Here is a 16936-nt window from a genome sequence, read left to right on the forward strand (position 1 = left end):
CTTATCACAATGCTCCTCCACTAAAGTCTCAATTATGCACACTTCCTCTAGGCTTCCTTCTTCCGCCGGATGGATATGCTTCTTATACTATTGGAAGATGTTGAGCTCCAATGTCATGTTGCCAAACGTGAGTTGCATGACTCCATTCCTACAATTGATGATTGCATTTGATGTAACTAGGAAGGGTCTTCCAAGTATGATAGGAACATAATTAGTTCCTTTGATAACCGGATTCGTATCAAGAACAACAAAATCCACTGGATAGTAGAATTTGTCAACTTGGACCAAGACATCTTCGATCATCCCTCTTGGAATCTTCACTGATCTATCTGCTAGAGATAGAGTGATGGATGTTGGCTTCAACTCTCCAAGTCCCAATTGCTTGTAGACAGAGTAGGGTAGCAAATTCATACTTGCTCCCAAGTCCAACAAAGCTTTCTCCACATAATTCCCTCCAATACTCATTGAGATGGTAGGACAGCCCGGGTCTTTGTACTTCACTGGAGACTTGCACTGTATGATGGCACTCACTTGCTCGGTCAAGAAGGCTTTCTTGTTCACATTCAACCCTCTCTTTACAGTGCACAAGTCCTTCAAGAATTTTGCATATGTTGGCACTTGTTTGATCATGTCTAGAAAAGGAATATTGACATTCACTTGCCTCAACACTTCAAAAATTTCTGATGCATTATTGGTTCCCTTTTTTCCATGCAAAGCTTGGGGGAAAGGTGGAGGATTCCTTTCATTTCCTCTCTCCTTTCTTTTTCTACTACACTCTCTTCATCATGATTTGGCTTAGATGTGGGCTGATCAACCTCCTTACCACTTCTCAAGGTGATAACTGCTTTAACTTCCCTCACCTTTGAAGATTCTCCTTCTTAAGCCTCCACTTCATGGATACCCTTGGGATTTTGATGAGGTTGAGAAGGAAACTTTCCTTTCTTTTGCACTATGTTGAGGTTGGTAAGCCTTGAGATTGCATATTGGACATTGTCTATCTTCTGAGATAGGTCATTTTGCATCTCATCCATCCTTTTGTTCAATGTACTCTCCACATTGTCAATTCTCTGATTCAGTTGGGCATTGATGGACTTCTAATCTCCCACAAAGTCTCCCATAACCTTGCTAAGGTTCACAATAGCTTGTTTAAGATTCGAGGCTTGCTGAGGTGCTTGAGTAAGTTGTGTGTACTGAGGTGGCTTGGGTTTCCAAGAGAAATTTGGATGGTTCCTCCAATTTGCATTGTAGGTGTTACCATATGAAGCATTGTTATTGGGTTTAAATTGACCAATAACATTTGCTTGATCACCAAACATCTCTCTCACTGCTGGAATTGTAGGACACTCCTCCACCAGGTGCTCATAAGATTGACAACTGGAACAAGGCATAGCTTGCACTGGTTCCTCAAAAATGGATTGCACTTCTTGTACCTTCTTCATTTCTAGCTCTTCCAATCTCCTTGCCATAGCTGCAACTTTTGCCTTCAGGTCAATGACTTCATTCAAAATATACAACCTCCCCTTAGCATTAGGTTGAGACTTCATTCTACCCACCTCTCTAGCATTTGGTTCATCCCATCCTCTTGAAACTTCAGCAATATAATTCAAAAAGTTCATGGTTTCCTCCGGATTCTTACTCATGAAGTCTCCTCCACACATAGTTTCTAGGAGTTGCTTCATTGAAGAAGACATACCATCGTAAAAATAGGTCACTAAGAGCCATGTGTCAAAGGCATGGTGAGGACAAGCATTGATAGCTTCCATGAACATCTCCCAACACTCATAGAATTTTTCATTCTCTTTAGCCAAGAAATTCGAAATTTGCCTTTTCAAACCATTGGTCCTATGAGTAGGGAAGAACTTCTTAAGAAACTCGGCTTGCAAATCAGTCCAAGTTCGGATACTCCTTGGCCTTAAAGAATTAAGCCAAATCTTGGCCTTATCCTTTAAAGTGAAAGGAAATTGCTTGAGCCTCATCAAATCAATCGAAGTTCCTCCTTCTTGGAATGTATTACTCGAATTCCTTAATATGAAAGTAAGGATTCTCACTTTCCATCCCATGGAAAGTAGGTAGAAGTGGCACAATGTGAGGTCGTATTACTAGCTGCTCAATGGGAGGCACTATGCATGATGGTGCACTCATACAAGGTGGATGCATGTGGTCCCTCATGGATTGGTATGCGTTGAAATTAACCTCTTGACCATGTTGGCTATTCTGATCTTCAGGTGGAACATCCATGATGTTCAAGCACACTTCCAACTTAGTTTGTCGAGGAGTTTCAATCTTCACAAGTCTTTCCTCAATATCTCTTATTCAATAGGGCATGCACAACTAAAGATCACTGAAACAAAAACAAAAAAAAACAAACGAAATACAATACTAGGAAAAAGTTAAGGTTAGCTAAAAACTAAATAAAAGATAAGCTAAATATAGAGATAAAAAAAAAGAATTAGTAACAGAAAAATCACCAAACTTGTGATGAAGATCACAAGTATTCACCAAAAGTGTTGTCAATGTACTGTGGCACCATCCCCGGCAACGGTGCCATTTGATTCGTCCCAAAGTGCTTCTGTGCCATTTGATTCTGGCTTAGACGGGTGTCATCAACAAAATTTATAAACCTATTTCACCATACAATAGGATAGCATAGCTAGCATAGTATAGTGGCTCTAGGATTGTCCACAAGGATGGGTTTTCATGGTACAATTGATATTAGTTAAGGTATTGAAATGGTGTTTTTTCTTTTTAAAGTTAGCTTTAAAAGAAAATGTAATTTTGTGGGTGGAAAAGATTGATTTTGAGTTAACCAAAAATAGTAACTGAAATTAATTACAAAGAAAAGGGTTTCTTGGAGTTTTAGGTCACTAGGTTCAGGTTCCTTAGGCAAATGGGGAGATTCCGGATCTTTTTCTCGCGTTGAGGACAATAACATAAAGGATGGTTATCTCCCGAACCGGATTTACATTTAGAAATTAGGATTTGATCTAAACAGGTTCCTAAAAACTATAGTTGCTTCCCATTAATGGCTTCAAAAACTATAGACCTCTCATTGTGAATCATCTTCCAATGGCTCGTAAATGATAACTACTAGACGTCCATGGATCAAGCAATAAGGATCCATGGAGCCCGAAAAGCTTACCAAGTATTGGCCATTCAAGGTGACCCTAACCTTGGACTAAAAACCATTAATAGGTAACAACTCTCCTCATTTAAAGCAAGGAAAACTCCCACCTTTGCACTCAGCTTCTTCACCTAGCTTCCATCACTCCAAGAAACGTAAAACCTAGCCACTCATCCCCTAAGAAATCATCCTTAAAGGTTGTTTGGCTAGATAGAAAAGTGAAAACAAAATTTAGAAGGAAATTTAGAGCAAAAGCTCTGTATATTTCTTAGTACCGGCGTTTTTCAAGTGTTTAATGAAAAACATATATGATAATATCACACATATCTCTCCTTCTATATCTCTGCTACTTAAAAGATATATAAAAAGATATATAAGAAAATAACTAGGTTGATTACAAGGAGAAACTAGGAAATTACACAAAATATCTGAAGATAAAAATCTAACGGAGTCGATGCACAAATATCTGGAGATTACACAGGAAAGTTTTGCATACCATGCGAAGTTTCGCATGGTATTCGAAATTCCTTCATGGCTACATCTTGGTTTCACATGGTGTGCGAAATTTCGCATAGGGTGCGAAATTTCTCTCACTCATTCCTGCTCTCTATCCTACAACTATTGAAGTTCCTCTTGATTTCACATGCTATGAGAAATTGCTGGTTGCTAAATTTCGTCTCTGATTCTCTTCCTTGCGTACTTGATTGGCTTGGAAAATGGCTATGAAGCTCCAAATCTTGGATTCTTCATGTAATTGAGCTTCAACTTGCTTTGCCATGGACTACATAAAGTTCTCCCTCATTCTTGGCTTGTTTTAATGATCAAAAAGCTACTAAAAATACCAAAACTTGCCAAAAACTGATTAGTAACACTTGTAAGGGTCCTTGATGTGCCAATTGAGTTAAAAGGTATTAACTACTACTCAAAAGTGTTTAAAACAGTTAATTTCAAGCTATAAAAGAGCACTTTTTGAGTAATAATTGATTACTACTCAATAAGTGCTATTTGATAGCTTGTAATAAACTCTTTTAAACACTTTTGAGTAGTAGTTATCACCTTTTAACCCAATTAACATATTAAGGACCCTTGCAAGCAATTCTAATCAAATTGTGTTAAGTTTTGGTGTTTTGATAGCTTTATGATCACCAAAGCAATCTGAGATTGATGAGAGTTCTTTGGAATCCATGGCAAAGCAATGGAAAGCTCAGAAACATGAAGAACCGAAGCTTTGAAGTCCTTTGCCATAAGCAAAATCCGGAATGCAAGGAGTAAAAGATGTCCGGACAGGGCGTCCAGATAGGATGGCGGCGGAACAATGATCCGGACAACATATCCGGATAGGATATGCTATCGTCCGGGTGTGATGTTCACGAGTGTCGTGTGCTTCTCCCTGAGGGAGTCCGGATAGGGGAGAGCGCCACATGTCCTCTTGGGGAATCTGGATGGAGTTGATCCGGATAGCCTGGCGGCACGGGATATCTCACAGCCGGATGGAAAAGGAGGACGTTCCGTCCACCGACATTTCACATCCGGATATCTCACAACCGGATGGGAAAGGAGGACGTTCCGTCCGCCGACATTTCACATCCGGATATCTCACAGCCGGATAGGAGATGAGGACGTTTCAACTTCTACAGCCAGACATATCCGGATCCTCAGACAGCGCTTACCCAGAGAGTTTTTCTCTCAGTATACAGTGCCGCAGTGTTCTCCTGAAGCTTCCTGATATTTCCGACCGACATCTTGCGATACTTTGCTTTAGATATTTGTTGTCTAAATTCCCAAAGTCTCCTTGTAATCCACCTATCATAGGATTCCTTAGTCTTTAAGCAAGAACAAAGGGGTGAATAACCTCTTATATATAGTTGTAATTTTCTTGACAAAAATAGATATCTCGGGAGCTTGTTCTTAGAGACAACCTTTTGTAATAGTAAGAAATATATTTCACAGAGCACTTGCTCTGTTTTTCCTTCATATATTTGTTTTATCGTTAGTTTTCTTTCTACCCAACCAAACTCTGAGGATTTTTCCTCAGAGGATGAGTGGCTAGGCTCTTCGTCTCTTGGAGTGAAGAAAGCCGGGTAAGTTTCTTCATGCATAAATTGGAAGTTTTGTTGTTTTAGTTTTTAATGAAGAGAAAGTATGACCCGTTAATGGTTTCTATATTTTTAGTTAACTTAAAACACCTTCAATTCACTTGAGCCAACACTTGGTAAGGCAAGTGATCTCCGTCCATGGAGATGCACTAGTTTACCTCTTGCGAGCTTTTGGGAAGTGACTTGAAGGTAGGATTTTCTAGAATTGCCAACACTTGGTAAGCTTTTGGATTCTAAGGAGACATCCATTAGTTATCTCTTGCGAGCTTGTGAAGGGAAATCCAAGGTTAAAGATCACCTTGAATGGCAAATGCTAGGTGAGAGGCACGAGCCATTGCAAGTTGCATCAGTGAGAGGGATTTAGTGTTTGAACCCATTAAAGGGAAGCATCTGTACCGCACCAGTTAGAGAATTAACTATATGTTAATTCTCTAATGCGAGGAAAAGAAACAAGTGACCAGAACTCTCCTTTTTGTATGAGGAACCTAAGCCTAGTAATCTAAACTCCAAGAAACACTTTTCTTTATAAGTAAAATCAGTTACTATTTTTAGTTAGCTTAAAACCAATCTTTTTTTAAACATCTTTATGTTTTCTTTTAAAGCTAGCCTTGAAATGAAAAGGCACCAATTCAACTTTGAATTAATATCAATTGTAGAGTGAAAACCCATCCTAGTGAATGACCCTAGAGCCACTATGCTATGCTAGCTAAGGCTATCCTAATACATGGTGTAATAGGTTATAAATTTTGTTGATTACTCCCTTCCGAGGACCACAATCAAGGGACACCAGCTAGACACGAATCAAATGGCACCACTGTCAAGGACCATTGAGAGGACATGAATCAGCTGAGACACCAATTGGGAACGAATCAGTAATCATATAACTTATGTCAAGGTTGAATATTCATAAGTCAATATAGAATTAAATTAATTTCACATATGTCATAGTTGATACTGTTAAGAATATTTTCTCTAATACAACCTAAGTTCTATGTCATTATTATCTTTTCAAATAAGATATATCGACATATATCATCTTAATTAAAGGAAATACATGTCAATAATGGTCTTTTTCCTTGTAGTGAAGCCTCTTTTCAATTTCAACACCAACTCAATATCCTTTTAGGGTTGAGAGTTCATGAAATATAGTAGCTTGGTGAATCATGACAATCTGAAAGCCTTATGTCATGGTTCACCATAAAACCTATTCAATTTGTAACCACACACTAGTGCACTCATCATGGGAAACTCATATCAATGACCAAGATAATTCATCCCTCCAATTAGGAAGTAGTGCATTACAATCTTTACTAAATTGTCTAAATCTATAAACCAACTATGAACAACTTATCATCTTGCAAAGAACCCATGACTTGTATCTTCTGTACAATTCCTAATGCACCAAGTCATGTGCAATGCAAGTGATATAAACTAAATGCTCAAATCAATATTGATGTATACAAAGGATAGATAAGTGGAAGCTCAAATCTAACATTGCCATATCATGTCTTACTTTTAAAGGCTTTATCCCAACAAAAACATGGTGCATTAGACACTATGCAATCCCAAATAAATCAAGCCAAAATAGGATCTAGTACATCATCAATGTCCACCTTAATTTATATTCAATCAAGAAATAATTAGAGAAGGGTTAACTAGATTTATGGCAAGTGGAAACCCACCATTCACATTGGAGAAGATTCTAGATTTTTATATTACATTCAAGAGTATGTCCAACCAACCCTTCAAAGAGTTAGTAGGAATACCTTTCGTAATGATATAATAAAAGCTATAAGGATTATAAATAATTAATAATCCAAGAATTTAATCATCATAGTGGTATTATTTCTATGACCTTAGATATATAGACTAGTCAAAGGAATGAAGTTGTCACATGTGCGACAACAAATTATACAAATTCGAATTGGAAATTAAATAAGAAAATAATAGGTTTTCGTTTAAAATATTTTCCTTATAATGGTCTACCATATATGATTCTCTTATGATTACCTTTAGAGAGTTTAGCATGTAAATAAAATTTTGTAGTGTTATCTTTGATAATGCTTCAAACAGGCAATACAAGTACCATAGATTTATTTGTAAGAGCAATTAAAGAAGGTCCATTAAGTGAGATGTTCCATGTGAAATGTGTTTATCATACATTTAATTTAATAACACAAGATGATTTAAAATTAATATCTCCATTATTAGAGACTATCCAGTTTGTTATATAATTTATTCGTCATCCTAACAAATTATAAGAATTTGATGCTTTATGTAAAACGGATGGTTTGAAGAAGAGAAGATTTTGTCATGATATAGGTCATCATTGGAATTCTACCTACCAAATGTTAGCATCTTATGTAGGGTATGATAACATATTCTCAAATTATCACTAGATCAATAAAAAAAACATTTTAAATTTTATGGCTACTTATATGAACCAACCATTCCAACCACTGGATTAGTGATATGAACAATTAAACACCTTATATAAATATTATGAGACTAAATAAGGTAATACCTCTTCAAGTGCTATCACTTCATGCACATTTGAAAATAATCCGTACTTTATGCAATTAGTTAAGGGAAAGTGACAAGTTGGTATACTTCAAGTAGGTCTAATCTTTCAAAATATTTAAATATTAATTGCTCTTCATACCTAACCCCTAATAAAATCCAAAACTATAATTATTAAAATGGTGGAAATCTCATGAATCCACATTTCCTATGCTATCTAATCTAAAATGGCACAAGATCTACTAACTCCATTGGTATCTATTGTAGCATCAGAATCTACTTTTTCTTCAGCTACAAATAATTGGGGATAAAAGGACAAGACTCGCACCAGAGATGATCAAGTCCTTAGCATGTTTGAAGGATTGCAAAGATGGATGCATGAGGCTCCAAACTTATGAAGATGAATTCAAAGTTTTGTTAGACAATTTGAATAACAATAGAAAGACAAAAGATGTTCAAGATTGATGAAGATGAAGAATGAAGATGAAAAAAGAAGAATGAAGATTGAATAAGAAGACAAAGTAAATATTCAAATTGATGAAGAATTATATATTGTTCACTTCTTCTAAATCGATTAAATGTTACTTGTGTTTAAAGGTTGAGTAATACATATAATTGATAGTTAAGTGAGTGTCAACCTAGTTAGGATGTACTCAAACTATAGTGATGCAATTCTCGCTTTATTCCAACTTTTAAATTTATTGTTATTTTGATCAAAAACAAATTCAAATATGATATTTTACCTATTTTTGAAAACAAAAATTTTAAACCTCTACAAATTTTACAATTACAAACTTCATAAATATAAAAAATTTTAAAAAAAAAAAGTATTTAAGATGTTTACAATAAATAAAAAAGAAATTTGACTTAATAACAAAAAAAAAAAAATTCTAATACAGTAGAATGACTTGAAAAAATAAATGAAATATTAACAAAGTGGGGTGCTCCATTGGCACGACAAGACTAGCCCACAAGCTCATGGAACCAAAATGGGCCACCTACTTGGCTTGCATAAACTGACATGATCTTAACTGGGTTGTGTGGGTTTTACATGTCAGGCCTTCAAAGCTCATCAAACATTGGGTCACGTAAGGCCAACCCATTTGCCACCTCTATCTTAATGAGATAAGTATAAGGAGGGGTAATCAGGTTGGAGGTAAGTTTTGGGTTTTATGTTTAAACTTGGGTTGATTCTAATATTATGCTACCCTCCCTCGTCCCATTTGTATGTAAAATAAAATTGAGTCTTATTTTTTTTCTTTTTTGTCCCTTTTGATTATTTATATAAAAAATGACTAGAACTTCTTTTAATTATTTTTAATGGACTCTCCCATATGATAAATTTTCTAAATTTTGAAAAAGAATTTTGTAGTAACTTAATAATGAAATTATGAATTTTTAACATAAACACATAATGAATATATCTTAGCTTAGTTGTAACAGCATTTATTATAACGTTGTTCAAATATAAACTCTTGTAGAAGGCTATTTCTTTATTATTATCAAGAAGTGCTCCATTTAAGTTTATTTAATATTAATTTAACAATTACTTAAAAAGAAACTTCCCACCAAACAAATTCTTGGCTTGCCTAATCATCACTGAAGGGGAAATCTCTTATTAATCACACAAAATACAAGTTGCGACAGTGAGCTGATTGCAACCTTTCTATTGACTGCTAAAACTTGTAAAAGAAAATTTAACTCAATCCAATAAAGCTTTGTAGCAAATGAATACTTTTGCATGGTCGTATATGAGTTCTTTCTCGCAATCAAGTTCAGTTACAAAGCTACTAGTGTTGTGCCCTGATGCTGGCTACTGATTATCAATATCCAAAGTAAGCAGATGGAGATGGGTACCCTGATCTTCATTGGCAGTGTGTTACCCCACTTGAAGCTCTCTCTCATTCACTGACAATACATAACTGTTTATTCCAGCCTTTTAAGTCTTAAAACACGGCGAAAGAACAAAGGTCCAAGACAATAAAAATAATCATCCATTATGATATATATCACAATCCCAATAAATGAAAACCCGAAATCATACATATAAATGCAGAAACAAAAGAAGGAACTAACAATGCTTAGATACATAAATCCAAATGATATGAAAGGTTGAAAGCCTCAAAATATCTCTCTGAACGTGCACTAAAAATAGAGACCTTCAGAGATAGACAACTGTAGGGGCGGCGTGTCATCTCAAGGACTAGCGGTCGCCGGTGGGGGGGAAAGGAATGGGATTGAAGGCATAGTGGTTGGGATTGTAGGAATCGAGGGGATGGTTGGCAAAGTTGTTGGCAGAGGAGGCAACGTGAGCTTCGGGGTAGAGGGCATGGCGGGCATGCTAGGAAGTGGAGGCAGTGTGGCCTTGGGCAAAGACGGTTGGGTAGTTGGCAAGGATGGCAATGTGGGCTGTGGCATAGTTGGAAGAGACGGCAAAGGAGGCAATGTAGGGTTGGGTAGAGTTGGGAGTGTTGAAGGCAAAGGTGGCAACGTTGGTTTTGGCAGACTGGGTATAACAGGTGTGGTTGGCACAGAGGGTGGAGCAGTGTCCAAAAGACGACGTGCCGCTAGGCTAACATCAATGCTCGAAAATGACAATAGAACGAAGAGAGATAAGATTAAGCAATTGCAAGATGCCATTGCTGAATGAGTTTAGATTGGTGTGTATGTAGATTTGAATCAAGCTGCGTTTTACTTGAAACTTGAGTTGCGAAGCCATAGCTTGGTGTTGGGTTTTTATAGGTGGATGTATGAAACTTTGGCCATCGTGTTTGGTGGGAGAGCTTGGAAAATTATTTGGAGTATAGGGGTAGTTTTCCTATTCAGCTAAATTCCATTGACAAAAAATGCAATATTGACGTTGAGTTAGGCTAAATAAGTTTAATAACGAAAGTTTGACCGGAAAAATACGAGTCAGTGGGAAGATTAGGGCAACAAACTTTTTGGTTATCTAACAATATTCAGTTCATTGTTTTGAGCAATTAACGCCTCCGTCATGATCAACAGGACGCTAAGATGGAATTCAAATGTTTGTGTACCTTATGATTTCACAAGTTCAAATACCCAAGCCGCAAAATTAACCTTTTCCCCTTTCCGGAGTGTCATCAAAATTTAACTCGTAGTGGGCCAAGCTAAGTCAATTATATGCAGGAATCCTTAGTGACCATTTGGTACGTCATCTTTTAATATTGATATTATTTATGACAAAAGATGTTTTTGGATACCTATATAACAGCCACTTCAAATTAATTCAAAACAATAATCAGGACTTAATGACTTAATTAAAAGGTTATGAATTTCTAATTCCAAAACTGCTTAAAATATTTCAACAATGATTTTAATGATTATTCCAAACACTTAAATAAAAAATCTAAGAATTATAATTGATTGAGTCTTAAGTTAAGAATTCTAAATAATTAATCAATTATAAAGTTTTTTCTAACAAAAACAACCTTCCTAGTCCAACCTTTCTTCAATAGCTCAATATGAAAAAATAGTTCAATAAGGATGACCAAATATAGTACAAAGTTAAATCACAAGAGATTTACATTTTTGTAAAAAAAATCAATTAGCAAGCAAGCTCATTTAATTCAATAATTTAATTCACTTTCTTTGAAAAATTCAACACTTTCAATTTAAAGATAAAATGATACAATATACTTTGCATAATCAATTCATGTTCAAAAGAGTTTCACCAATAAATATTTGGCTCTACCCCACTCATAATAACACTATATTCAAATAGTGGGACTTACACTAAGTGGTTAGTGTGATCAATTTATTCCTCTTACTAGTAAATAAAACGATTTCCAATCAATGACTAACATTAATGTTATTATTATTTTACATATTTTTATTTTCTATTTCATTGTATGAACTTTATTAATCTATTTCATTGTACACTCACCATGAGCACCTCATCATCCTAACGGAAAAGAGAAGTCATCCCTACAATTAGGAGGTAGAGTACTACAACCTTTATTGGAATTAAGAGTCCTTTCTTTTCACTTATGCTATTGGTTAAGAAGGACAATAAATAACCAAATTACTATGAAAAATAAGTTTCCTACCCATATCATTCATGATTTTAGGTGAAGTATTTGGAGAAAAATATTTTTCTAAGTTATATCTCAAATCATGATATCATCAAATCAGAGTACACGATTTAGATGTCCATAAAATAGCCTTTAAGACTCGTGAGGGCCACTATTAATTCCTAGTTATGCCATTTGCCTTAACTAATGCTCTATCCAGTTTCAAAATTTAATGAATAGTCAAGCCATTTTCTTAGAAAACTATTTTGGTTTTTTTTTTTTATTAAAAGAGACAATTGGGGCATTTGTAATTGGTGTTGGACATTTTGCAACAAAATCAACTATTTGAAAAGCAAACAAAATGTGTTTTTCTAACAATAAGATTGAGTACTTGGGGCATATTATTTTAGAAACAGGAGTCACCACCAAAATTAAAGCATGTTAGGATGAAACCTAACTCTCACTCAAACCCTGGAGGGAATTTTTTAGATTAACAGGGTACTACCTAAGATTTATCTTGAATTATGGCAAGGTTAGTCAACTACTCACCTCCTCGTTGAAGAAATTAAGATAATTTTTAGGGACCAGATTAGTTGTAGACTCCTTTGAGCATCTCAAAACCATCATCTCTACTACTCCTATGTTGGTTATCTCAAACTTTCCTAAAAGTCTTAGGTTAAAGTGTGATACATTTGGGAATGAGGAAAAAACAATGTTCTTACAAGAAGGCAAGACCATTACCTACATAATTAAGACTTAATCACCCAAAAATCTTGTCTTTTCTTTATATAAAAAATGAGATGCTAGTTGTTGTTATAGTTGTACAAAAGTGGAGACCCTAGTTGATAAGAAAGCACTTTAAGAGAATCATTGATCACTTAAGCTTGAAGTATGCACTAGAGCAAAGGATCTGTACCCTAATACGACATAAATGACTCACTAAATTGATTAGATATGACTATGAGAACATCTATAAGAGTGGCAAAGAGAATAAGGTAGTTCCACTATAAGAAAAAAAGCCTTCATTGACAGTTTTTCACTGTCAATGTAAGGTATATCTGTGAAGGTAGGTTATTGTTCATATATGTTATCTATACCAGTGTCAAGAAAAGTTTAAAGGTAACTTAACATATACATATGTTAAGATTTTCTCCATTTTTACAAATGATGAAATCTTATTAGTATGTGATATGTTAATGTTTCTTTCATATATGTTATGGTTGGATTCAACTTATATCAAGATTACTTAATCTTATGTCAAGGTTAACTCACTCTTTTGTTAAGATAGTCCTACAAATGTCAAGGTTAGGTATCATATATGTCATGATTAACCCCACATTTATCAAGGCTTTTAGATACATATGTCAAGGTTGGATTTTATATATATCATAATTGACTTATATATGTCAATGTTTGGTATCACGTGTCTTGGTGGGCACCATATATGTTAAGGATAGGTACCACATGTGTCATGATTGCTCCCATATATCTCAAATTTGAGTATAATGTATGTCAATGTAAGGAATAAGTACTGTCAAGGTTCCCTCGAAAAATTTTAAAAATTATTTTTTAATATGAAAAATTATACCTGTTTCCATGTATAATCAATTTGATATTATTTAAGAATGATAATGACAATCAAAGTATCATGATTTTATATATAATCAAAACATATTTAATATACATTTGATTATTAATTAAAGCACAAATCAAAGAACTTGTTTAAAGTTGTCCCCAATTTCTCTATATAGAAGAAACTCATATAATATACAACGAAATTAAAAACACACTATAAGACAATATACATAAACTTAAATTAAGTTGCTCATTTATATATCTACAACCAAGTCTCTTGCCTCCATCTTGAAGCATTACTTTATAGGAAAGCCTTAAATTTCCAACACCCAGACTTCGAATCTGTAGAAAAAAATATAGAGCATATTAACAAATTAAAAAGAAAAATGTATAATGAGAAGCAATCAAATATCAAGCTTTATGAAGAATTTTAATAGCAAGCTAGCCACTACACCTTTATTAGACAATAATAGATTATTTCTTAATAACACAAGTAAACAAACCAACTCTCAAATATTAAAATATTGATATAGCAAAAACATATGGAGACTAAAACTAGGAGCAAAACCTAAAACAAAAATCATTTTAACCTAATGAAGTTATTGTTTTGGTCCAACCTTAACCAAGATATTAAATATTTAGATCATTATTATGATTTTTTAACCTAACACTTTCCCTGAAATGTCCAAGGTTTCCATCAAACTATACAAGTCAAAGATAGCCCTGAGTTATTCATAGTATATAAATTAGTATAAAAGCCTCAAAACAATGATTTAATATCATGATATATAGACATGCAATTTCACATTCAGTTCCCTACAGGGTTGGTTAATATTCGTAGCCTAGACTTCGCCGTAATATCAAATACAATGATATTTCATTTAAACTTGTTTTGAAAATAAATGCAATGATAAAATTACACTTGGAACCTATTTTAAACTTGAGTGCATGCCTACATTGAATGCTAAGACAAGTTAGAGTGGGGATCTCTAGCTTAATTTGACACCAAAGAAAAGACCAAAAATAAGAATCACTGAGTACATTGAAATCACATCTATAGGCAACAATTAAAATAAATCAAATGATATTTCATTTACAGAATTGTTTGTTTGGTATATGTTTATCCTGACACTATGAAAACATATGGACATGTATTTTCCTATCCAACATATGCCATGTGCACAGTCATGTCAGCTCATATATATGCCTAGCTAATGAAGTCATCCGTGATTTGTGAAGACAAACATATAGGCAACAAGAACAGTTAAATTTTCCATTTGACCTTTGAACCACTAAATGTCGTATGATGCAACTGGGGGTAAGGGACACTAAAGATATTTCAAGTTCTGCATCAATACTATAACAATAATATACCTTTTTCCCCCTCTCAACCTGTTCATTTCAGCAAAGAGAGCCCTGACAAGATGCTTATGAGTTATGTGGCTATCCAAGTAAATGATTTCTAAACCTATCAAAGCTGAAGGTTATTCTTAGCCTGCATCAACATATTTCTATGATCAAATTTCTACAGCGGTCTTAAATAACTTTACATCTGTTCATAGTCAAGCGCACTTGATGATAAAGGGAAAAAGCATCATTGGAACAACCAGAAATTTCTCTATAACATAGGATCTGGTGGGTAGTTTAATAAATAAATATGGTGGCAGCAACTTTGTTATGCGAGTGAGCAAGTCGATATGCCAACATGAAAACATAGACTATATTCTATAAGCCTACAACATGCTGCTTGTGGATTAACATAATATGATTCTCAAAATCAAAACAAAGACAAAAGACTATATACACCAGCTGACCTAATGAATGATTAGTTTACAAAGTGTATTGTGACATCCATATGAATAAAAAATTCACTACAACATAAGGACAAAGAAATATCACAAGTATCTTTATGATTTACCAAAATCAATGCAAGGGCTTTATGCATACTCCAATCAGAAACTTAACAACATACTGCACAAGGATATGACTGAAATTTTCATGAGTCAAACCTTTCTGAAAGCAATCACAACCATGCCTTCCACCTTAGCTATTTTGGAGACAATTTTAGATCATTTTCAGAAGACAACAACCAAAATAACAAGGAGCTTAGTTGTGAAACCCTTCTATATATCATTTTTATTAATCGTTCTAGCATGCAGAAAAAAAAATGATAACAAGACATATCATTTTCCTTCACTTTCTTGGAAACCAATCAGAAATCAAGAACACACTGTACTTCATTCTTGTTTCATTAAAACCAAACAAACACTGAGAAAAAGAAAGAAAACACAGTGCATATTAAACCTAGATCACTTTCTTGGAAACCAAACAAAGCAGAAGAGGAAAGATAAAAACATACGTTTGAAAACACACTCAATGGCTTCTCAACTATGGTAGCTCCAGCGCGCTAACAAGTCACGCACTCAATGCCACCTGAAAAGGTGGAAGTGTTCAAGTCACTGGAAGGGTGGGCCTCCGAGTGGGTCCTACCGCTTCTGAAGCCCGTGGAGCAGTTGTGGCAGCCGTAGGACTTCCTGCCGGACCCCGCGCAGCCGTTCAACGCGTTTTCTGAGTAGGTGATGGAGCTACGTGATCTGACGGTGGAGCTTCCGGACGAGTACTTCGTGGTGCTAGTGGGAGATATGATAATGGAGGACGCCTTGCCGACGTATCAGACGATGATCAATACGCTTGATGGGGTGAGAGATGAGACGGGCGCGAGTGCGAGCCCCTGGGCCAAGTGGACCTAGTCATGGACGGCGGAGGAGAATTGCCACAGGGATCTGTTGAGAACCTATCTCTATCTTTCTGGTCGGGTTGATATGCATATGATTGAGAGGACGGTGCAGTACCTGATCAGCGCCGAAATGGTGAGTGATCTAGAATTTTTTTCCCTGAAGGATTTAAAGCAAATCGGTGTAAATGAAAAGTATTTTTTGAGGAAATTTTTTGATTTAGGGTTCGTGAAATTTAAATCCAATGGCACAAAAGCAAAAAGACCCCTAGAACATATCCTATTAACACAGGGAGCAACAAAAAAAAAGCAATTTTTTTGGTTTTCCTTGGGGGTTTTGCATGGATTTTCTCGGAAATCAAACGATGATGAATTTTCCCGGAAATCGAATGGGGGATGGATTTTCTTGGGAATCAAATGGGGGTTGAAAAAAAAAATAACAATAATAACATGATTAGATTGGTACCTGCGAGGATTGAGAGACGCAGAGAAAACTAGGGCGAATTCTATCGTTTGGATAGCAACTTCAGAAAAGGGCTTCTTGATGGCCAAGGACTAAGTGAGAGAAGCGGATGGCCCTTTTGATATTTATATTTAATAAAGATAAAAAAATAAAAAATAATAAAAAAGGAAATAAACAATTTTCCTCTCTCTATATAAATAATTATTAATTACTCATCTTTATTTTGATTAAATCACTTCCACTTCCATGGATTGAAATTTCCATTTTTATGGACAATATTTTATGAATTAAAATTAATTTGATAAAATAAATTATTAATAATTTTAATTATTTAAATAAATTAATATTAATAGAAAAAGTTGTTAACACATATTTTTAATAAAATTTTAGAAA

At 34.9% G+C, this 16936-nt stretch overlaps 1 long non-coding RNA gene and 1 pseudogene across 1 annotated transcript; one reads left to right on the forward strand and one right to left on the reverse strand.

Moving 5' to 3' along the window:
* The first annotated feature begins 1728 nt into the window (after window positions 1-1728).
* LOC117911928 lies at window positions 1729-1828 on the forward strand (annotated as a pseudogene).
* An 11661-nt stretch (window positions 1829-13489) lies between these two features.
* LOC117911642 lies at window positions 13490-16630 on the reverse strand. The gene is made up of 2 exons (XR_004650885.1): window positions 16547-16630; window positions 13490-13688 (listed from the first exon to the last, which is right to left on the reverse strand). It is a non-coding gene; the product is annotated as an uncharacterized LOC117911642 (long non-coding RNA).
* Window positions 16631-16936: the final 306 nt, after the last annotated feature.

The sequence above is a fragment of the Vitis riparia genome, chromosome 3 (assembly GCF_004353265.1).
Source record: "Vitis riparia cultivar Riparia Gloire de Montpellier isolate 1030 chromosome 3, EGFV_Vit.rip_1.0, whole genome shotgun sequence".
NCBI classification, from domain to species: Eukaryota; Viridiplantae; Streptophyta; class Magnoliopsida; order Vitales; family Vitaceae; genus Vitis; species Vitis riparia.